Source organism: Canis aureus, chromosome 6, assembly GCF_053574225.1.
Source record: "Canis aureus isolate CA01 chromosome 6, VMU_Caureus_v.1.0, whole genome shotgun sequence".
Classification (NCBI taxonomy): Eukaryota; Metazoa; Chordata; class Mammalia; order Carnivora; family Canidae; genus Canis; species Canis aureus.
In genome coordinates, this window is record NC_135616.1 from 56,234,075 (window position 1) to 56,258,562 (window position 24,488).

Consider the following 24,488-nt stretch of genomic DNA (forward strand, 5'->3'; position numbering starts at 1 on the left):
GATTTGAATTCCGGCTCTTTGGGGATCATTTTATTCTTTGCTGTTGTTTCAAATCAGTTATAGTTCAGGATACTAAATCTTGTACAAATGATCGCTAACACAACACAATCTAATGTTTACAAACTTGATGGCTATCAAGTTGGCAAACATAAGCCTTATGAACGATGGAGTTATTGCCTTTTAAATATAGATACATTTCTATTGAATTGTCCTTTGTTTAAACGTAGGAAGAAAAAAATGTTAACCCAGAAATGCCACTAACCTATGTTATGTGATGCATCTGATGAGAGTAAGATAGTATCTTGAACAAAAACATTATTAAAGCAGATGGCATTGTTTTTACTCAGGTTTTAGATTTCTGGGCTTCTTTTTGGTTTTTGTTTCTTTTTTTTTTTTTTTAAGATTTTATTTATTTATTTGCTAGATATAGAGGTTGCACACACACAATCAGGGAGAGAGGCAGAGGGAAAAGCAAACTCCCTGAAAAGCAGAGAGCCCAACTCGGGGCTCAGTCCCAGGACTATGCCTGAGCTGAAGGTAGCCGCTTAACCCACTGAGCCCCCAGGAGCCCCCAGCCTCGGCTTCTTTTTGATTAGGGTTTCCTTTGAACTTGGATATGGGGCAGCCCTGGTGGCGCAGCAGTTTGGCCCCGCCTGCAGCCTGGGGTGTGATCCTGGGGACCCGGGATCGAGTCCCACATTGGGCTCCCTGCATGGAGCCTGCTTCTCCCTCTGCCTGTGTCTCTGCCTCTCTCTCTCTGTGTCTATGAATAAATAAATAAAAATCTTAAAAAAAAAATGAACTTGGATATGTTGATTTGCATTAATTTGCATAACTCAGTTACTCAGATGTTTACCTTATTTAAAGTATTGTCATATGTTTATTTAATACATTAATTTTGAGAATTGACTTAGAAACATTTATCTTTTTAACTTATCTGTGGATTAGTTTGATTATAAATAATAGTATTATAATTAATGTAGAAATCTAAACGTTTTACTCAGCCCAAGGTCAAATGGAAGACTTATGTCAAAACTAGAAATAGAAACTAGAGTTATGGATAATTTACTTATAATTTTTAACTCTCTTTTTAATGTTTTCCACTGAACTTGTTTGGAGCATAAAATCATAGAGACTATTTTTTCTTTACATTGTGATAAAATTGCAGGCTTATCAAAGTTTTCATGAATGCGGGGTGGGAGTGATTGGGTGACGGGCACTGGGGGTTATTCTGTATGTTGGTAAATTGAACACCAATAAAAAAAATAGAAAAAAAATAAAAATAAAAAAAAAGAAAGAACATAAAAAAAAAAAAGTTTTCATGAATAAACAGTACTTTCAGAGATTAAACTGAGAGACAACTTGCTGGCTTTCCAGAGGTGGCCTTTATTCAGTGCTAAGGTATGATAGCACATGCATAGAATTTGTGCTTGTTGTCTGGGTTGCTCACCAGTGTTGTACCTACCCTCCTTGGTGTGCACAAGTGGCAGTGAATAAAAATTGTGCATCACCCCAAAATGATGTTGAATTGATCCATATTAGGCACTTGAATCATGTACTTTTCATAGGTAGCATCATGTTTAGGTTAAGTAAAGTAAGATATTATTTCCACTGATACTAATATTTTGGGTGGGAGGGGGGAGGTAAACATTTTTTTTTGAGGTAAACGTTTAATAACTGCTTTTATCACCAGATTAAGTCATGCAGTTACAGAGTTAGACATTTCTGAAAGACCATTGTTGTTTTTTTTTGAAGCTCATTCTTACCTAAATAATATCTAGTACTTCATTGGGACACTACTGTTCAAAATGTCCTGGCCAAGTAAGTCCCAAACAAAACACTCAACGCAAGGTTGTTTTCAGCTCACTGTTAATGAAGCTGTGTGTGGAATATGAGGCGTCTAAAAGAGAACAGTCGGGGCTGTTGGCAAAGCTCAGAGCTGCCAACTAGACTCCAAAATGGGAGACCAAGTGGTTTTTTGGGGGGCATTTTACTTGAATTATAGCTCAGTTAGAAAACACAATAGATCTTTAAAAGAGAAGAACAATTAATTAACATGATGAGGCTGTTACATCCTTTACACTGTATGTCATAATCGTGGTTAGTAAATTCTGACAGTCTAACAAAAATAGTCTCCAGCTTTTGCAAACATGAAGATCACTTAATTTTCCATCAGGCTTTTAATTTTTGCTGGACAGTAATACATAATTAGTGAGCTATAAATGATATTGTTTTATGTTATAAAAATACAAGCTTTGTTCATTTATTATGTGTATAGGCATTCACTCTTTGCAATGATATTGTTAATGGAACTCTTAAGTAGAATGATTTTATTACCATGTAGGAGGAAAGATTTTCTTGGTGCTAAATTCTATCCAGTTTGTACCAAAGTCAGTAGTGTCTTAAGTCATTGGCAATTCTTTAATATAGGAGTCTTCTGGTGGCATATTAATACTTTGAGAGAATGTTTACAAATTAAATAATGACTTTGTTTTTATTCTGGAGTTCAAGATGTTCTCTAAGAAAGCCTGTAGCAGTGAAAGCTCCTTTGAAAACAAGAGAGTACTTGCTTCGGCAGCACATATACTAAAATTGGAACGATACAGAGAAGATTAGCATGGCCCCTGAGCAAGGATGACCTGCAGATTCCTGAAGCATTCCATATTTTTTGGAATATAAGAAACAGTGAAAGGGACTATAAGGGAATGGATGTAAACTGAGGAAAAAATTAGACAGACAAACCATGAGAGACCGTTAACTGTGGGAAACAAAGGGTTGCAGAAGGGGAGAAGATTGGGGGGATAGGGTAAACTGTGTGACCGGCACTAAGGAGGGCACTTGATAGGATGAGCACTGGGTTATACTATATGTTGTCAAATTGAATTTAAATAAAATATTTTAAAAAAGGAAAACAAGAGAAATCCATGTTTATCTTGGTAATTTTAAGAGTTCTCTAAGGATTCCAGTATTGCTTCAGGGGCATCCCAAAGAGTCTTTAAGGGAGGCTTAGTCCAGTAAAAATATGGTAGCAGATCTAAATGTCAACATTATGTCACTTAGATTTTATTAGAGGGTAAACTTAGAATATAGTCTCAAGTGCCAATTCCATACCTGTCTGCAAGTCTTGATTTAATCATCAAAGCAGGGTCAATACTTGATAATTTGTTCTTGGTTTGTTTACATTCAGGTTTAATTTCACTGTTGACTTTTTTTTGGTCAGAAACATTATCTAGGACAGACCTTAGAATTTAATGTGTATTCAGAACACCTGTGAATCTTGTTAAACTCTAGTTTCTGATTCAGTAGGTCTGAGATGGGGCTTGCAATTCTCATTTCTAACAACTCATCTGTTAATGCCAATACCACTAATAGTCTATGAAGCACAATTTGAATAGTAGGGATCTAGGTCCTAAGGCTTAAGCTCTAAAATGTTTCTGAAATATTTTAATGATCATTAGCTCAGTAAATATATGTAATTATTTCTGGCTTGTTTTATTTAAGAAAGAAATAGCTAAAAAGTCACAATGTAATTTAATTTAATATTTATATAAAATAGTTTTTAAATTTTTCTACAATCATGTATTAACCTTTACTATAATAGAGAGATCATAACTGAATACTATTACTGTTATGAACAGATACAACAATGTAGTTTTTTCTTTTTTTTAAGAGAGAGAGTAGAGGGGTGTAGGGGTGGGCACAGAGTGAGAGGGAGATAGAATCTTAAGCAGGCACCATGCCTAATGCAAGGCTCAATCTCAAAATCCTGAGATCATGACCTGAACCAAAATCAAGAGTTCAGTGCTTAACTGACTGAGCCACCTACTTGCCCTAAGACATTATAGTTTAATTTTTGTGTGTGATATGAGAAAGTGGTCCAGTGTCATTCTTCTGCATGTGGCTGTCCAGTTCTCCCAATACCATTTGTTGAAGAGACCGTCTTTTCTCCATTGGATGTTCTTTCCTGATTTTTCAAAGATTAGTTGACCATAGGGTTGAGGGTCCATTTCTGGGTTCTGTATTCTGTCCCATTGGTCTATGTGTCTGTTTTTGTGCCAGTACCATATTGTCTTGATGGTTACAGCTTTGTAACACAGCTTGAAGTCTGGAATTGTGATGCTTCCAGCTTTGGTTTTCTTTTTCAACACTGCTTTGGCTATTCGGGATCTTTTCTGGTTCCATACAAATTTTAGTATTGTTTGTTCCAGCTCTGTGAAAAATTCTGATGGTATTTTTGAAAGAGATTGTGACAATATAGTTTAAAAACTAAATATCCCTGGGTGGCTCAGTTGGTTAAGTGCCCACTCTTCATTTTGGTTTAGGTCATGATCTCAGGCATGTGAGATCCTGACGCATCCTTTGAGCTCCATGCTGGCCTTGGTGTCTGCTTAACATTCTTTCTCCCTTCCCTCCATCCCCCTCACCTAGTATACAGATCTATGTACATATTCTCTCTCTCTCAAAAAAAAAATATATATATTTAAAGTAAAATTAGAATATAGTTTCTTACCAAAAGAATACTCTCTAAATAAATATGAGAATCATGACAGTGGATTAAACATAGTTGCCTTATAAGGTTTAAGTTCTTTCTTCTTAATTTATGCTTTATGTAACATCTAAATGATCTTATACTTGATGGAAAAGAAGGAAGGAAAGTCAGAGATCAAAGAAGTAGATATTTCTTCTGAACAATTTTTCTCTCCTGGGTTTTGGCTGTCTACTTTCAGCCAAAGTTAATTCAGGTTGCTTCTTTAATACTCAAAATGTATAGAGCCTTTTAGATTTTCCATTTGAGCCTGAAGAATAAGAATTAAATTTTACTTCCATTAATCTTCATTCCCATACTATTTGACCCATCACATTTAAAACCTTAATGTATTTTACTTCCCAGGAAGACAAGTCCTATGCCCCATTCCTTCTGTCAAGTTATATTGAGAGAATTCTTTTGTGAAAGCCAACCACATTAATTTAAAATATTCTATCATGGAGAGAGAGTACCTTAACACCGGGCTTAAGGTTGCTGAAGGGCTAGTTTTTTTATTTTTGAAAATAGGTAAGGATATAGCCAGAAATATATTGTGACAAATAGACCTCCAAAAAACCTGTCCAGTGCCTTTGCTATGGAAATGAAATGACATATACTAAATACATCAACGGAAAGAGCGACTTTATTTGTATTACTTTTTAGAAGTCACTCCCAGGAGGAAAATGAGTTTTTTATTTTTTTTAAAGATTTTATTTATTTATTCATGAGAGACACACAGAGAGAGAGGCAGAGACACAGGCAGAGGGAGAAGCAGGCTCCATGCAGGGAGCCCGACATGGGACTTGATCCCGGGTCCCCAGGATCATGCCCTGGGCGGAAGTCAGGCACCAAACCGCTGAGCCACCCAGGGATCCCAGAAAATGAGTTTAGATATTATTCATGACATATTTGATCACTAACATAGACATAATTATATGAATCGTGAACATATTACATATTATATTATCTGGATTGTTGATTTAGAAAGCATTGGGTTAAATGTTACTAATTTGTGAGATCTTTTTATTTTATTTATTTAATTTTATTTATTTTTTTGTGATAGTGCTTTTTAAATGGCACTCATCATTCAGGACATGTTTATTAGTATTCTAAATGCTCAAGAGGATTTATAAACTAGCTTATTTTTTATTTCTAATATGCCTTTCATCTCTCACTTTTATTCTACTTAGTTGTATCTTCAAAATCCAATGTGGATTCAAGTTTTGTTGGGCCTGAAGCAAAATTTTGGGGTAGGAAAGCTCTTTAAGGAAAAAACCTTTTTTTCCCCTGCCAAATCTTGCAAAAGTATATAATGATGTGAGCATATTTCTAGGGACTTTTCCAGGACAGAATGAAGTTTAAGCTTGACTTTATTTTCCCCCAGTATTACAAACTAAGAAAATACTTTGTATTTTTTTTCCTGCTCAAGTATAGTCTAGTAACTGGAAAGAGCTGACAGTTTCGACATTTGGATCATTTTAAGGTTGGCTTCTGTTGATTGTCTTTTCCTTTAAATGGGTTACAGTTTCCTGGTACTCGTCATATAATTTTGGAGCTCTGTCCTGGAAATTTTGAATATTATGAGAATATTGACTTCTTGTTTAGCAAGTGCTTAACTTGATTTTATTCAGATTATAACTCTGTCTTGCCTGTGGTGGCTAGCAGCCCTGTTCTCAGTTGAGTCCATTCAGCTTGAGCCTGCCAGCCTAGTTTGTCACATGTATGCTTGTGTTAAGGGTTACCCAGAAACTTGGGAGATGTTATACACAGAATTTAGGATTTTTACTCTCTGGCTCTTCTTTTCCATTTTTCCTTCCTCACTCTCTGGCAACTGTGATTACACTGGGCTGTTAGCCTGGCTTCTCAGTCAAGAAAGACAGCACACGTTCTATAGGAACATCAGCATCACACTGTGACTGTGGCCTGCCCTCAGGTCAAAGATGCAAAAAATGCATACTTATCTCAGGTATTCCCATTCTCCAAGTTTGGATTACATCTCCAAAATATTCCTGCTTTCTTCCTCTCTCCAGAGCCCTTAGTGAGTTGTTTCTTTGTATTTACTCTGGGTCTGTTAGGGTTTATGCTGTCCTACTAGAAACACAACTTTCTATGTGTGTCAACTTTTAGTACTTTTGAAGGGCAGCAAGAGTTATTTGTCTAAAGGCTTATTATCATACTGCTCTGAGAAGGTAGAAATTTAATAATGCCTTTAATGATATATAATGAAATAACTAATTCTATTCTAATTCTAATAATACTATAATAATAGTATTTATTATTGAATGTGCAAACTCATTTAATTATTGCTATTTATCGATATTACTTATAATTATTTAGGTGCTATTATTGAAGCATAAAGATTTTATTTTTTTTATTTTTTATTTTTTAAAGATTTTATTTATTTATTCATGATAGTCACACAAAGAGAGAGAGAGGCAGAGACACAGGCAGAGGGAGAAGCAGGCTCCATGCAGGGAGCCCGACGTGGGATTCGATCCCGGGTCTCCAGGATCACGCCCTGGGCCAAAGGCAGGCGCCAAACCGCTGCGCCACCCAGGGATCCCGCATAAAGATTTTAAATAACTTGCCCAAAGTTATAGTAAACAAGAGAGATATCTGGTTTAAGAGCACATACTTTGGATTACTTCTCATAAGAAAAAGAGAGCTTTCTGTGGTTTCTTCCAGTTTGGAGACTTATTGTAAATGTAACAAACTAGAATATGTTTTCTGCTCATTGGGTGACAATTATTTTCTGTCTAGGTTTCCTGTGCCTGATTAATAAGGATCATCAAGGGCAGCCCCGGTGGCTTAGCGGTTTAGCGCTGTCTTCAGCCCAGGGTGTGATCTTGGAGACCTGGGATCGAGTCCCACGTCAGGCTCCCCGCACGGAACCTGCTTCTCCCTCTGCCTGTGTCTCTGCCCCGCTCCCCTCCCCCCCGTCTCTAATAAATACGTAAAATCTTAAAAAAAAAGGGGGGGGTCATCAAGATTTAAGTAATTTTTAATATTTGAACAACTTCCCAAAAATGTTTTAAAAATAGAAAATAAAATTCATAATAATAAAAAATCATTTATATTTCATAGCTGACTTAGTCCATTTGGGCTATTATAACAAAATACCAAAAGTGGGTGGCTTATAAACAACAAAAAATTATTTCTTACAGTTCTGAGGCTGGGAAGTCTGGGATCATGGCATAAACAGATGTAGTATCTGGTGAATGCCTACTTCCTGGTTTATAGAGGATGCCTTCTTGCTTTGTCCTCACATAGTGGCAAGGCAGCTTTCTTGGGCTACATTTATAAAGGGCACTAATCACTTCCTAGGAGCTCTATTTCTTAATGCCATCATCTTGCAGGCAAGAATTTCAACATATAAATTTTGGTAAGATGCTAGCATTCAGTTTATAGAAATAGCCCTTCTTAGTTATAAAATTTTTTATATACTTTCTAATTTTATCTTTATGAAAGCCTTTTATAATACCAATGCCAGTGATAATCCCTTCTCTCCTTTATGTGGAAATGGAAGCCCAAGAGTAGTTACATGAAATAGTCTTACATAGTTCATATATCCATTCTTCTTTGAAGTTTTATTGTAAAAAATAGTGACATTTTTAGCATACTTTATATTTTTTTCCCCAAAATGTTTCACAAATATTTTCTTATTTAATGTTCCAACTAATCATCTGGGATAAGCAAGACAATTGGTGTATGACTCTTTTTCTAGATGAGAAATCCAAACATACAAGAATTTATTTGTACAGGATACATAAATGGTAATTATAACATATGAAACTGTACCTAGATCTGTAAAACTAAGTTCTGTGTCCATTCTTCTGTACCAAACTATCTTATTTTGCTTATGGGTAACTATGATAATATAGAATATAAATGTATCTCACCAACATTTTTCTATAGTATCTTTAGACTATATCTGACATCGTAGGACGCACTTAATACTTTATTGAATCAGCAGATAATGAAGAAAAAATAAACTTTTTGATAATATCTTCAAATGTGTTTTGGACTTTTTCTTCTTTATTATCTTCTGGAAAGTGTTCTGTGAGTAAAACTGCTTTTTCTCTGTCTCAAAATGAACCTGAATAATATTTCCAAAATGTCTTGCACCTGAACTTTGATTTATGAATCTACTAATGCAAAAATCTAAAAGACCTCTGGGCCAAAGGGGCTACTTGAATGCTAAGTAATATACTTTGGGATGAAAATTCATTAGAAATATTAATATTTGATAATTTTTCTATGTAATCCTCATGGAGGTCTTTTGAAGGTTTCCTTTCTTCCTTCTTTCCCTCCACACTTTTTCCTTTCATCCCTCCTGCTCTCCTTTCTCTTCTTTCTTCCCTTCCTATAGAATAAAGTTTTGTTCTGTAAAAGTCTTATCCTATCTTGTGCCAAGTTTTTTAATCCAGTTTTGGAACAACTTCTCTAGGTAATTTAAGTACAGAAGGTAGACTGAGTGTTCACTTTACTTTTGATTTATATGTGACATCTGTTTGAAACTAAACTTTCTCCAGAACCAGAAAAAAATATATTTATTTTGAGATGTGGGCCAAAGGCAAATGATCTGAGAAGTAAGCACACTTGTTCCTAAAGGAAAAGTCACTTCAGTTTATAAGAAAAGAGGTATTTGACCAAAACCAAAGGACTTCAAAAAGAAAGCATAGTATACAGTAGGATATCAAGAAAAAATTTACTGAATGATGAATGAAGGAAATGTGTGTCTGTTTTTATGGCCTACCTAGAATATAGGATATATCTTTTTTTCCTGACCCACTGTCAAAGGGGGATGTAAAATTGCTTTTGTTCAGTAGTGTTCTCCTCAAACAAGCGTACTTGGTATGAAAAGAATAACCATTATGTTGCTTACCTTCATGCCCTTAAGATTACTAGGACAGTGGCAAATAGGTTAGCTTCTGCTGCTTTTCCATTTTCAGCCTGGCATTTAAAATTAGTTAAAATGCAGATTTAACCTTCATTTTTTGCCTCAGGTTCCTGACATTTCTGTATTTCTTTAGTTATTAAATGCTTTTTTGATAATGATAAAAATACACATTATATTAATTTTTAGAAATGTTCTATCATGTACTTCTCAAACTCTATGGCATCTCAGCCATATTTTAAATAAACAATAACCATATGTCAAAATTGGGCAGTGGTGGTTTGGCTTCCTATGAACGGAACAAAAAGGTACCAGAGAAAGGTGCCAAGTAACTTTAAACTACATTCAGTGTAGTAATCTCCTTTAGATCACACTTTCTGAAGTGTCTTATTGCTATGGAATGCAAACATGAATAAATTCCAGTCTTTAATGCATCTTATTGATTTGTATGTAGCATCATTTATAGTATACCTTTATGTTCCAGTTGTGGCCATGATGAACACTTTATTACCATTATTATTGTTACAGAATTGTAGTATACCATTGGAATATAAGTTTTGTGGAATTAACATAAGCCAACAGTAGGATTATCATTTAACATTTAGAAAAAAAGAAGATTAAATTGTCCTTGTTGGTCAGTGTAAGCAAATAATAGAGGACTTTCTACTTTCTTTTGTTGTTGTTGCTACCATTTTAGTTGATAAGGAGCACTGTTAGCACACTGAATATTATTTGAGATGTGTAGGTCATCAGTCACAGCCTTGGGAATCTTTTTGTCATGCTGAGCTTTTTCATTACAATTTGTTATGGCATTTGCCATAAATAGGGTTTGACTGGTATAACCAACGGATACTGTAGTCTGTTATTTTTTATCAGTAGTTTTCTGTTATGTCCACAGTCTTTGTGTTCCAACACACATTAATAATAATATTTTTAATAGGCACCTTTGTGAATGTAAAAAATATCAGGACTCTCAAGAACTTTTAAAAAGCAAGTGTTGTTATCACATGCCTTATTTGGTAAGCATCATATTTTATAAATGAGACAGGTTAAGCCTTTGGGACTGGAGGGATTCAAGTGATTTTCTGTCATCCAGTAAATAGTAGACTAGAACCTTCATCTCTCATTTCTAGTGGCATTTGGCTGAGACATGAAGAATATTTCCAATAATTTTATTCAGAATTCCCCACCAATTTGGATTCTTAGGAATATTCCCCAAAATATAAGGAGCAAATTAGACATAATAGTTTTTATTCTGATAGATTAAAAACTGAATAATAAAAACAAACACCTCAGTCTGATTATTCTGTTTGTCTTGTATTAATGGTGGGGTTTAGACTAGTGTTTCCCGCAGTACAGTACATCTTCATGTTACTCAATAATTGACATTGTCTCTTGATTCTTTTCATATTGGTTAAACCTGTTTATGCAGTTAAAATTTACAAATATAGTGACATTTCAGCAATACTGGATAAATGGTTTATTTGAACATTTCCAAAACTTTTCTAATACCCATTTTGTGCACAGACAAAAACCTTAATTGTGATGGTGCCAGGCATTTAGTTTATTAGGAAGCTCAAAGGATTAGAGTTATAGTTATAATTAAGTTTCATCTACTTAGAGGGAAGAAACTTTATTGGTAAAATAACATTTATCATCGGAATGATTATTGGTTGACTGGCAGAATTTTACTTAAGTTACCGTCTATTAGCCATCATCATTCTCATGAAGTTCTGTTAGAAATATTTCCTATTTAATACCTTTGCTCTTGAGCAACACCAATAGTTTATTTTCCCTTGGGTCATACAGCTGTTTCCAGCCTACAGAGAGCCATGTCAGGGCATAAAATCATCTTGACAGAAAGCTTTAAATTATAAATAGTCCCATAATGACATTCAGCTTGGGCGGTACATTTATAAAAGGAGTTATTAGGAAAATGTCATTCCAACCCATTACTGTAACTGGAATACTTCACATTTCTATAGTTATCTTTTGATTTCCAGATGATATTTGTATATGAAAGCATTTAAGCAATTAGGGCTATCTAGTTTTGCAAGTATAAAGACATACTAGGGATATTGGATAAATGGTTTCCTAAAATTTCTAAAACTTTACTATCACAAATATTTCTTCATGTGTGCCTTCTCCCTGAGAAGACTGTAGTGGGACTGGAGTATTAAGACAATGCCTTGATGATATTCAAAAGGCATAGCACTGGAATTATTTCCTACATAATAAGAAAAAAGAAAAGAATCTGAGATTGATTTATCTCATTGTTACCTTTTAAGCAACTTCAGAATATTGGATATTGAATAGAATTCTGCGAACACTTTTTTCGTAGAGTAAATGTTGATTTTAAATTATTTGGCCTTAGTGTTCTGAGTTTCAAATACCCAATTCTAGCTTCTCACTAGCACATTTAAATCTTATGAGAATCTTTTAACCCAAGGTGTATTTTTTCTTTGAACAAAATTACAGTTTCTCAGAAAAGCTTAACTTTTAAATAACTGTATCTCTCTAAATCATCTTTCTGTTTTATACTGTTGTGTACCAGTTTATTTCAGCTCCTGAGAGCAAGGGTAGGTAAGAGAGTGAATGGGAAAAGCAGAGGATGGTAATATTTGTAATATGAGTCCATGTTGCAGAGCTACGCTTACCAAGCTTTAGCCTGTGTTATGGTCACACCAAAAGCATCTAGATTATTGCTAGTTGAAGCTGGCATTGTGGAGGTGTCAATGTTAAATTGACAGAACACTGAATCTCTGTGAATGTGTGTATATGTAGATGTATATGTGTGTGTGTGTGTATGTTCATTTTTCTTTTCTTTGTTTTTTTTATGTTCATTTTTCAAGTCCTATCCCCCAACTCAGGAGTTTGTAAACATTGTTGCATGGTGTTGCCTAGTGGGCTTCCCAAAACCACCAAACTGATTGCTGATTCCCACTTCAGTCTTCTAATTTAAGTTTTTAATCACATTTTCTTCTTTGATCCCAAATCCTTTTCAACAGAGGTATTTTCTACCAGGCTTCTGCCAGTTTAGCAACATTTATTCCTCTTTTAGACATGTCTTGAAAACAGCATAATAAGTTTATTCTTTCCTTTCTCAATTTCTGTCTCTTAAAAGTGGTTTCTGTCAAAGGCTCAGTGTTCTGAGTTGTTCCAATGCTACCTAATCACTTTAGCCACTTAGCTTTGAAACTGCCTGGTGAAAAACAAAGTTGTACTGGCAGATGTAGGTCAACTTGTTTGATTTCCCATTTTCCTCATTCCCCCATAACATGACCCAAGGATTGTGAGAGAGTATAATGTTTTAGCTTTCCTTTGAAAAGCTTTATATTCTCAGTGAATTTAAGCTACACTAATTTCTGTTATTTTAAGAGAATCCTGCTGTTTATTTTAAATAAGGCTCTAATTTTATGAAGTAACCTTTTGTTTTGATATTTAGCAGGAGAGGAACACAAATCAGTCAATTTGCTTTACTTAGCATATATCATACCTTGTATCATGTGTCAGGCCCTATGCTTACCACATAGGATAACAGTGATGATAGATATTTTCAAAGGAGCTCATAACCTAGTAAAGAAGATAGTTAAATATGCTCAACCGTTTGTTGGTTGGTGAATTAAATTGCTAAGTAAATTATTTTAGGCCCCTGCAACAGACTCTTAATGATCTTGTGCTTAATACATTTTTGGTCTCAGGGCTAGAAGGTTTTCATTCATTCATTTCTGTTCATTTTTCCTCTTCCATCATATTTTTAATGTGATTTGGAGTAAGTCATACAATATGTTTATAATATCAGTAATATCTGCTTATAAAGCATTAAGAGATCTTTGGGGAGAAAGTGCTGGCTCGACAGAAATATCATCCTTTCAACAAACATGAACTGAATATCTATGATTGAAGCATTGTGTGTTAGGCTCCATGAGCTATACAAAGATAAATGGGACAATTATCTCTGTCTAGGAGCTGACAATGCAATGTACGGAGTGGTGATAGGGTGTGGGGGAAGTTTGTGGAGTAAAGGAAAGGGTAATAATCAAGACATTCCATTAGTGCTTTCACGTAAAAGCAAAGGTATGTTTAAATGAGCATCTTATGGTAATTATATTCTTCTTATAACTCTTTTCCATCTGTTCATATGATTTGTAATTGGGTATTTTCCATAAGCTTAGTGGGCACTCTAGACCAAAAAACTGTTCATTTCTTATCAACCTAGTTATATAGTTTTCTTTAGCTTTGCCTCTCTTTCACTTGCATTGCCAGAGTACTTAATCATCATGATTAAAAGACATCTTTTGAATATCAGCTATATGTGTCAGAGTTTTCAACTTTGAATAATATATCACAAAAAAAAATATATCACAAATTTCATGGTGAAGAAAAGTCCTTAACAATCTCCTTCACTGGTATGTACTGTAAATATAATTTTAGTGTTACCTAAATGTGTGGTGATGTAAAATTAGATATAAACTCTGTATGCTTTTAGTTCTTGAGATCGTAATCTAATAAAAGCAATAAAAATATACATTTATGGTATTAATAACAATACAGAATGGTATTAATTTAATGTTATGAATTAGGTTATTTTCCTGAAACTAAATTGCTGCTCACAGTGTGACTGTGATCCTGAGAGCTACGATTTTTTTTTTTTTTTTTTAGTTTGGCATGCTTATGGGGCCATGTGCTTTCAGATGACTCAGTTTTCCCAGCACACTTTTTCCAACCCACTCGGAAAACATTTGTATGGTATGGTGTTAGGTGATGTGACCTTTCCTTGATGCATTATTTACATATTAGATCTCTTTATGTATTATTTTCCTAGCCTGCAATAAATTAAGAACTAATTGGCTCCAAGACAGTAGTAAATGCTTCAGCAAATGTTGGCACCAATATTGCAAAACAGTACTTTGTTTTGAGATAGCAGTCAGATTATCAGAATCTACTTCTAGTAAAACTTTTAGATTATGGTGGAAATAAAATTGAAAATTAAAAAAATTACAGAATATTCATGGACCACCTAGGATATACTCTTGAAGATTCCTTGGACCCCAGTTTGAGAAATATTATAAAATGTATATAATATATACAGACACATGGACCCTGTATATATATGTAGCATAAACAAGTAGAATTTCAACAACTGTTATAAAATTAATCATGTAGGCATTATGTAGATATAAATTACTACAGTGTTAAATATAATGATCAAATTAACTTGAATAATTTTCTTTTGAAGGTACAATCTAAGCACTTAATACAACTATGTGAAATTAAGTTTCTGTTTTTGAGTGCTTTTATTCCTTTTTTGATAAAAAAAATTCGGAAAAATAAGATTTTGTTGGATGATACTAATAAGCACAGGTTAAGAATAAAGCAAGGCATTGTAGATCATTTATCTAAAGGACAAAACTAGTTATTTATTTTAATAAGAGGCAACAGAATTATAATGGGCTCAGGATCAAAATAGTAGTGGTTATCACTAGTCATCTTCTTTATTGAGTAAGGCAGGTGAGGGAAGAGTTTGTGGTTTTCTAAATACCCTCTTTCTGCAGAAGTTTCAGATTTTGCAGGCTAGATAACAGGAGGCTTTTTACACCAACGAACACTACAGCTCTCCCTTTCTGTATCATAGGGGAATAAGGGGTCACTTTCTCACTGAGTCCAAACTGAACTTCTCAAGATGTCTCTACCAACTCACAAGATAAACCACAGCCACTTTTAAAATAAGCCAATTATTTTTTCGGGGACAAATATACTAAAAAAAGAGTACAAATAAAGCAGAGGAGTATGGGGAAACATACACAGGGGTCTGTTTCCTGTCAGTTCTGTTCAGTGCATAAATACTGGAGTGCTATGTTAGCACCATTTGTTACTGCATTTGTCTCACCTGAATCTTGATTATTAGTTATTAGAAAGGAACACACGAAACTATGAAAATAAAGACTTAACCTTCATCATCTAATGCAAAACATATAAATCTAAAATTTTAATTTCTTCATCTGGCTGACTCTGGGAAACAATTTATCTTACTTCCTGGTTTAAATCCTTTTAAGGCCTTACCACTGCTTATAGAACCTTCATGAACTTTCTCCTGATAGTTCATTATTATATCCTTATTATATCCCTTCATTGTACTTTATAGTCCAGTGATGTTGACCTATTTTGGTTCGTTCTCTACCAGACTGTGACTTCTACAAGAAAAGGTCCCAGAACTTCACATAATAGGTAGCATGCAATAGATCTTCAGAAAAATTGGAATTTAGTTGAACTCTAATTGGATGAGTCTGGGCATAGTACTTTGGCAGTTAGGGTTAGGAGGAAATCTTTTCAACCTTTAGTGTATTCTGGGGCATAACAGTGAAGATTAGAAGAAGCACATTAGAAGACCAGAAAATACAGATTTTGCCCGAACTCTGAATAGTTTAGTTCAATGTGCATTTATTGAGTAACCAACATTTCCTGCTACTCATGAAGTTTGGTAACTTGTATGGTTATCAGAGACACATTGTTGATTATGGATAGAATAGTGAAGGATATGAGGAATATAAAAATATTTCCACTGTTAGGCTGAAATTTTGTTTTTTTGTTTTTTAATTTGGACGTTAGAGATCATTTGTAAAGACAAGAGTATGAGTATTTCAAGTTTTCTTTTGAGAACTGAGTCATAGATGTTGCGTTTCAAGCCAAGTAAAGGTTTGATTATTTTACACTTCATGGCTTTTTAAAATTCTAGTTGCTATAACAACTTTGATATTTCTTTATTATTTTTAGCACTTCAGTTGCCATAACAATAAGATATCTTAAAAAAATAGCAATTTTCTTTTATAAGGGAAAAATCTCTTTCAATTAAAAATGAATTTGAATCAACATTTCTTTCCTATAATGTGAACCTATTATTTCAACAGTAATTGTCTATTCTGTTTTTGTATAATTTTGGCAAACCTCTGCAGGAGATGTTTTAAGGTTCAACTTTTCCCTCTGTGTTTTTACTATACAAAAATTAAAAGAGGTGGCTATACTGAAAACCCTTTCTGTGACATAGTATTAATATTTGATGGGATTTCATTCATGTAAAAATCTTACTAAACAGTTTAGTTTCCAGATTTGTTTCATAAAATAAGAAAAGAACATGATTGATGAATAGCTCTTAACTTAACTTGAATAAGATATAAGAAAGCCTGGAATTTCCTTTTCTCTTGTGTTATTTTTAAGTGTATTTATCATGTCTATTACCATACTCAGTTACCACTTCACTTATCCAGAAATAACTGACAATGCAGGCCTGAGCAATGGCATTTTATTTGTAGAATAGTATTTCTTTTACTCTTCGAGAAAAAAATTCTTATAAGCTTAATTTCTGATACTTAAGCCGTTAGAAAATTAAGGATAACAAATTAGAAGAGGAAGGAGGAGTACTGCTCTATTTGCTATGCAGATAGGGTCAGAAAATATGGGAGTTCCATTCTTTTCTAGGTGCCTGATCACTTGTGGAAATTAAATCTGTCTCTCTCTATATAAAACCTATATATCTATACCTATATATACATGTATATGCAATCTAGTAGCTACAAAGTTGTGATTGCATCATAAGATTGTTTTCTCATTGATGTTAACTGTGATGATCCCAGCCTACCAGGCAAAATTTAATTATGTTCAGAGTTCTCAGTTTAGGAAGGCAGAGGAGTGGATGATACATCCTATACAGATTTTTTTAAAAGATTTTATTTATTCATAACAGATAGAGAGAGAGGCAGAGACATAGGTAGAGGGAGAAACAGGCTCCATGCAGGGAGCCCGATGTGGGACTCAATCCTGGGATTCCAGGATCATGCCCTGAGCCTAAGGCAGATGCTTAACCATTGAGCCGCACAGGCATCCCTCCTATAAAGATTTAAATGTAAAATTTCATAAAGCAAAACAAAATTTTAAAAATTTAAAAAGAGAAACCCTCATTATCTGGGAATTTCAGCATCCATGAAACTGAAGTTTTTACAGACTAAACTTTGGTAATTTTTATATTACTGTGTTGCTAATCATATAAATTTCCTAAGATGCAGATAATGTTTTTTTTTTTTTTTTCAGATACTGTATTTATTTTGAGTGTACTTTTTAAAGGAAATTTTGAGGGATATGGCAATTCAGTAGAAAAGTGGAAGAGTTGTTATTAATTTCTTAATCTCAACAGATTATTTGTGAGTGTAGTTTCTTGAGAAATAATTAAAAAGTAAAGAATATGCTTACCTTTAGTGTCTGAGCTTTGAATGAATGTGGTGTGCTTTTTATGGTTCATCTGTAATTTCTAGTTTTTATAACCAACTTTCAAAGCTAGTAGTTATGTCCATTTTACATATGGAAACTGAGACACATGAGAAGAATGACATACCCACAGTGTCACAGTTAATGAGGGCTGCAGCCAGCATGCCCCCCCAAGTCTGGCTCATGCTAGAGCCTATGTTTGCATCTTCAAGTCATAGTTTTATCCAGTCTTCACATTTAGTAAATATTTATTAAATATAATAGCCTACCTTGGGGAAAATGTAAAGAAAGATCATATTATGCATGGTTTTATTTTATTGTTCTACATACTATTTTTGACCTATTAATTTGATTTTAATTATATATTTTGAGGGTTTCCTCCACTTAGAGTTAAACATACATGTAAATTAGTATTATTCTTTCTGTTTTTTTCTTTGTGACTGACTAAAGATAATGAAATTTCTCAAAGGGTTTCCTTTCTTGGCCAGTTGTCTTAGATCCCAGCTAGCTAGGGCAGTCTCAGAGTGTTGTATAACTGGCATTTAAGAAGTCTTTTCTCACCCAGTGTCTCACTCGCATCTGGGCTGTTGTGTCTGTGAGTACAAACACTGAACCATGAGTCAGGTATACTGGTTGAGAGAGTGTAAAAGTAGGCATAGGATAGATGGACTTATTCTGTCCAATATGATCTATTCCTTTAGACATTATAATAACTCCCTTCTTGATGGGACATTGCTTTGGAGGATTCTTGTATTTTTCTTTTTAAACATCAATATATAGGATTTCCTGGCAACACCTTAAAATTCACTCAAGTCATTTAGGGCTCTAATTTGGTGCTTTTACAAAGAAATGGAGCACTTAAAACATGCAAGTACAGTCATAGCTTTATTATTCTTTGTGGCTGTAATTTACATGTAAGTGAAATGCACAGATCTTAAATGTCACATTTTGATGAGTTCTGATATATATGCATGTATGTTACAGATATCAAGATACACAATGTTTCCATCATCCTAAACGTTTCCTAATACCTCTTGCTGGTCAGGACACACACACAAACACATCCACACCCTGCAGGAGGCAATTTCTTTCTTCTTTTTTTTTTTTAAGATTTTATTTATTTATTCACGAGAGACAGAGAGAGAGAGAGGCAGAGACACAAGCAGAGGGAGAAGCAGGCTCCATGCAAGAAGCCCGACGTGGGACTCGATCCTGGGTCTCCAGGTTCTCGCCCTGGGCGGAAGGTGGCCCCAAACTGCCGAGCCACCTGGGCTGCCCAGGAGGCAATTTCTTTCATCAGAAATTAGTTTCACCTATTCCAGAATCCTATGGACATAACCACAGTTTGTTTATCTGTTTCCCTGATGACGGAAAAATGGGTTGTTTTTAGTTTTGGGGCATTAAAAGTAAAGCTGGTGTGTACATTTTTATAAGTTTTTTGTGGATATATGTTTTCATTTTGATTGGTTGGAACTGGTGAGTCATAGCGTAGGTTTGTTTAATATTTTATAAGAAACTCCCAAACTGTTTAAAAGTTTTAAAAGGAGCCCTTTTGCACTGTTGATGGGAATGCAAACTGGTGCAGCCACTGTGGAAAGTAGTATGGAGGTTCCTCAAGAAATTAAAAATAGAACTACCCTGTCATCCAGAAGTTTCATTACTGGGTATTTATACAAAGAATAAAAAAAACATGAATTCGAAAGGATACATGCCTCCCTATGTATATAGCAGCATTGTTTAACCAAATTATGGAAGCAGCTCAATTGTCAAGAATGAAATCTTCCCATTTGCAACAACATGGATGAAGCTAGAGAGTATAATGCTTAGTGAAACAAGTCAGAGAAAGACAAATACCATATGATTTCACTTGTGTGGAATTTAAGAAACAAGCAAAGGGAAAAAAAAGAGGGAGGGAGACAAATCAAGAAACAGACTCTAAATTATAGAAAACAAACTGATAGTTACAATAGGGGAAGGAAGTGGGGAGTGGGTTAAATAGGTGATAGGGATTAAGGAATGCAGTTGCCATGAGGAGTGTCAGATGATGATGTATGGAATTGTTGAATCACTATATTGTATGCTTGAAACTAATAGAACTGTGGGAAAAAAATAATATAAAAGAAGTTGAGCCATTTACATCACCACTAGCAATTGATAAGAGTTTGAATTGTTGTGCATTCTTACCAATATTTAGTAATCACTGTGTTTTAATTTTAGCCATTCTGGTAGTATATAGTGATACCTCATTGTAATTTTACTTTGTCTTTTCTTGATGACCATTGATCTGAACACTTTTTCATTTTCCTGATGGCCATTTGTGTATCTTCTTTTGTGAAGTATCTATGATAGCATTTCCCCATTTTTAACTGGGTTCTTTGTATTTTTACTAACAAATTGTAGAAGTCAGTTATACATTTTAGATACAGATTTTTTGTTAGGTATATATTTTGCTAATATTTTCTCCTAGCCTTTTGATTTACTGATTTTCTTAATATCTTTTGAAAAGCAGATTTTTGATTTTAGGTATACTTTATTACATTTTACTTCTATAATTACTGCTTTCTGTATCTTAAGAAATCTTTATCTACTTACATATCATGAAGATATTCTCCTTCTAGGATGTTTTCTTCTAGAAGCTATGTATTTGTAATTTCAATTTTTATGTTTAGATCTATGATTTATCTCAAATGTATTTTTGTGTATAGAATGAGGAGGAGGTCTAAGTTCATTTTTCCCCAGATTTTTCTAGTAACATTTACTGAAAAAAATTCTCTTTTCCTCTTGACTTGCTCTAGAGTTTTTAAAAATTCAATTGGTAAGTGTGGGTTTATTTTTGGACTCTGTTCTTTTTAGTGACTTATTTGTTTATCCTTCTGCCAGTCTTGATTACTGTGGTTTTATAGTAAATCTTGAAATCAGGTTGTACAGTTCTCCAACTTTTAAAAAATCATTTTCCCACATTATTTTAGCTACCAAATAGGTCCTTTTTTGTTTACCTACAAATTTTAGAATTAACTATTTAGTTCTACAAGTAGCAATAAATCCATAGATGAATTTGAGAAAAATTAACATTCTTAATAGTATTGAGTCTTCTAATCCATAAAGGTGGTATATCTCTCCCATATACTTAGGACCTTTTAATTTTGTAGTTTTCAGGGTAGAGGGCTTACACATCTTCTGTTAAATTTATTGTTATTTTCTGCTTTTTAAGGCTACTGTAAATGGCTTATTGTTTTAAAATATTTACTATAGTTTGTTGCAAGTATATAGAAATTCAGTGATTTTTGTGTAGTGACCTTGTATTTGGACAAGATTTACTCATTAGTTCTAATGGCCTTTGGGGTAGATTTTTGAAGTATTTCTTTCTTTTCTTTTTTTTTTTTTTTAAAGATTTTATTTATTTATTCATGAGGGACACAAAGAGTGAGAGGCAGAGACATAGGCAGAGGGAGAAGCAGGCTCCATGCAGGGAGCCCGATGTGGGACTGGATCCCGGGACCTCAGGATCACACCCTGAGCTGAAGGCCGATGCTCAACCGCCGAGCCACCCAGGCATCCCTAAAGTATTTCTTATGTATGCAGTCATCTTCCTATTCTTGTCTGACTTAGCTATTTCTTTTTCTTGCCTATTGCACTGGCTGGGACCTCAGTACAAATTGCATGGGAGTGGTAAGAGCAGACATCTTTGTCTTTTTTTCGGTCTTAAAAAGAAAGCGTTTACTTTTTCACCATTAGATATTGTACTAGCTATATATTTTTCCATGGAGCTTTTTTAATCAGGTTGAGGAATTTTTCTTCTGTAGTGCCACTCACTTAACACTTGTTAAATATTTGTATGTGTTAATAACCTGTCATAATGAAATAAAGTTAATAATATAAACTTGTTATCTGTTCTTGAGAGATCACTAAGTCAGTGGATTGTAATATGTGTTACCTCAGATGGTTTCTTCTTTTTAGCATTTAGACCAAGTTGCTTTGATGTAACATTTAAAATATATTGATATTGCATTTTGTAGCATTTGTCATTCTTAAAATAAGTAAATAATCATTATCTACTGCTAGATAGGATTTTTCAAAGCACTAGTCAAATACTCATATTGAATTGGGTTTAGGTAAAAGTATAGATGAATAATTTTGCCCTTAATTTGAGTTTAGTAGAAGGATAATTATTCTTCCTCTGCAATTTGGTCATATACTTTATAACTTTTTTGTGAAGCTTGTATGTCATTGAAGGGGCTTTCAGGGAACTTTGGATATTCTGAGTTTCGCAGAAACTGGTTATTAGTGTTTTTCTGTCTTCTTATAGACTCTTCAAGTTATTTTTATGTGCTTTATATTAAACACTTGTTTAGCTCCAATTTTATGCCCAACAGTGTAGAGTAGGCACTTAAGATATAATGAGAAGCAAAACAGTTATTGTTCCCCTCATGGGGCTTACAGTCTAGTTAGGAAGACAAAATTGAATGAAATAGATCATTATAAACTATGATAAGTATGGAATATGGTCTAATCTAGGAATTCAAGGAAGGTATCTGTGAGGAAGTGATATTTGAACTAACTCTGAAGGTTCCATCTGAATTAACTAAAAAGTGTGATGTCCTGAGGCAGTAGAGAACATAGCAACTATGTGTGGGACAGGGGATGGATAGAATAGGGGGACGTAGAGCCAGTTTAGCTAATCCTAAACAATATAGGAAAGAGGTAAGATTGGATAAATATGTGGAGGACAAATTTTATAGGACCTGTTAAGACTTTATCTTAAGGGCAGCGTGAAACCACTGAAATATTTTAAAGGGGGAGTGATACCATCTGGCTTGCATTTTGGAAAGAATATTCCATCTTTGTGCATAATGCATTGTGAAGCAAGGCACCAGGCAACTCAGGAAGACCACACTGGAAGCCACTGCATCAACCCACACACAAGATAATGCTAGCTCATGGAGAGTAGTGACAGTGGAGATGGAGAAAAGTTAATAGATGGGAAGAGTACTTGAAGAAATAGATACATTCGGAATGCATACACCTTATTTATACTTTTTTAAATGTTTTAAAAAAAACCTTTTCTTTATTCTGTATTTGTTTATTTTTTGCTATATTACATTGTAATATACATGTAATATTACATTACATCATTACCTACTGTTTCTCTTATTTACCACTGACTCATGTCCTTCTCTTACTTTGCTGCTTAGGCCCTGAAATGCTTAGATGTTTAATAATGAAATACTAATACATATAAAAGAATATATGAAACACACTTAAGGTATAAATAAATCAAATACCTATGATGTGTCATCTCATAAAGCTATAGTTTTAGCTGTTAGAAGTAATTCTGAAGTATCTCAAATAATAATTCCTCTTCGATATTTCCGGACCAGCATTCATCAGTTGAAAGGAAAGGGAGGTTGTTGATAATGATTCTAATAAGAATGTCAGTAATAAAATACCTAATGACCCCTAACATGAAGAGAATTAGGTCTAATTTAAAAACAAAGAATGCTTTATGTAATGTGCTTTGTAAATATATGATATTAATGCTTTTTTGTTATTTGCACTTTACATTATAAATTAGTTCCTATTATAATCAGATTAGAAAAAAGAATGGAAAGGGAGAAAAGTTAGGGGCCAATAGAACTAGTCAATCTCTAAAAAAAAAAAGAAAAGGAAAGAAAGAATTGACTTGTTAGAACCATTGAAGTTTTTTTGCAATTTGGTAGAAGGAAAGTAGGAAGCTTAGTGCATCAGAGGCTCTACTTGAACTCTCTCTTATCATGTATCTTTGGAAGTGTGTACAATTATGGATTAGAGTATTCATGGACTCAAATCCCTGTCAGTTATAGTTTTTGGAAATAAATGTGTCAAACTAAAGCAATCTAGTACTTGAATTTCCGTATGAGGTTTTGTTTTGTTTTGTTTTTTGCCATTTCCCTGATTTTGGAAATACTACATTCAAAGCTATTTTAAAAATATGTAAAGTCTTGGGGCACCTTGGTGGCTTAGTCAGTTAAGCATCTGCCTTTGTCTCAGGTCATGATCCTGGGGGCCCTGAGATGTAGCCCAGCTCAGCAGGGAGTCTGCGTCTCCTTCTCTTTCTCCCCACCCCACCTTCTGCTCATGCTCTTTCTCAAATAAATAAATAAAAATCTTTAAAAAAAGAAAGGAGTAGATCTTTTAAAAATACGTAAAGTCTATCTTTGTAAATGGTTTATTTGTATTTTGGTGACACGGATAACTTTAATAATTGATAATGTTTTATTTTTCGATGATTTTATAGCAAAGTTTAGTATTTAACTTTAATATGGAATATGGGATCTATCTACATTCATGAATATTTATCAAGTGTAATTTTTATTTTCAATATTTATTATAAAGGAGATTGTTAGTTAAATCCAATCTTGTTTGATTTTAATGCTTTTAGGTATCCCTAAAAGTCAAAATACTTCCCTGTAAAATAGGATCCTCTGGCCTTATGTATTACATTCAAATATTTACTTTTAAACCTCAACATAGTACTCATTCTACGATTGTTATTCTAACTTGTTTCATAAATTATTCTGGTAGTGAGAAATGCACTATATGTCACCTAAACCTCTGAAGATTTTTAACAACAATATGGCTTTCCTGTAAGGCAGTTCAACATGGAGGAAAGAATAGGGTTTTCTATTCTTTAAAAATTATTTTAAACAAAACTGATGAACATAGGGGAAAGGAAAGAAAGATAAAATAACATGAAATCAGAGAGGGAGACAAACCATAAGAGACTCTTAACAGAGGAAAAAAAAAATCTCATAGGGAAATTCAAATACT

The 24,488-nt window shown here is 33.9% G+C and overlaps 1 protein-coding gene and 1 non-coding gene across 7 annotated transcripts in view; both read left to right on the top strand.

The window, feature by feature from the left end:
- RABGAP1L (RAB GTPase activating protein 1 like) overlaps positions 1-24,488 on the top strand; it is a 735,225-nt gene that overhangs the window by 243,869 nt on the left and 466,868 nt on the right. The window lies entirely within an intron of this gene.
- Positions 2,563-2,669, top strand: LOC144316651 (U6 spliceosomal RNA). The gene has a single exon (XR_013382576.1). It is a non-coding gene; the product is annotated as a U6 spliceosomal RNA (small nuclear RNA).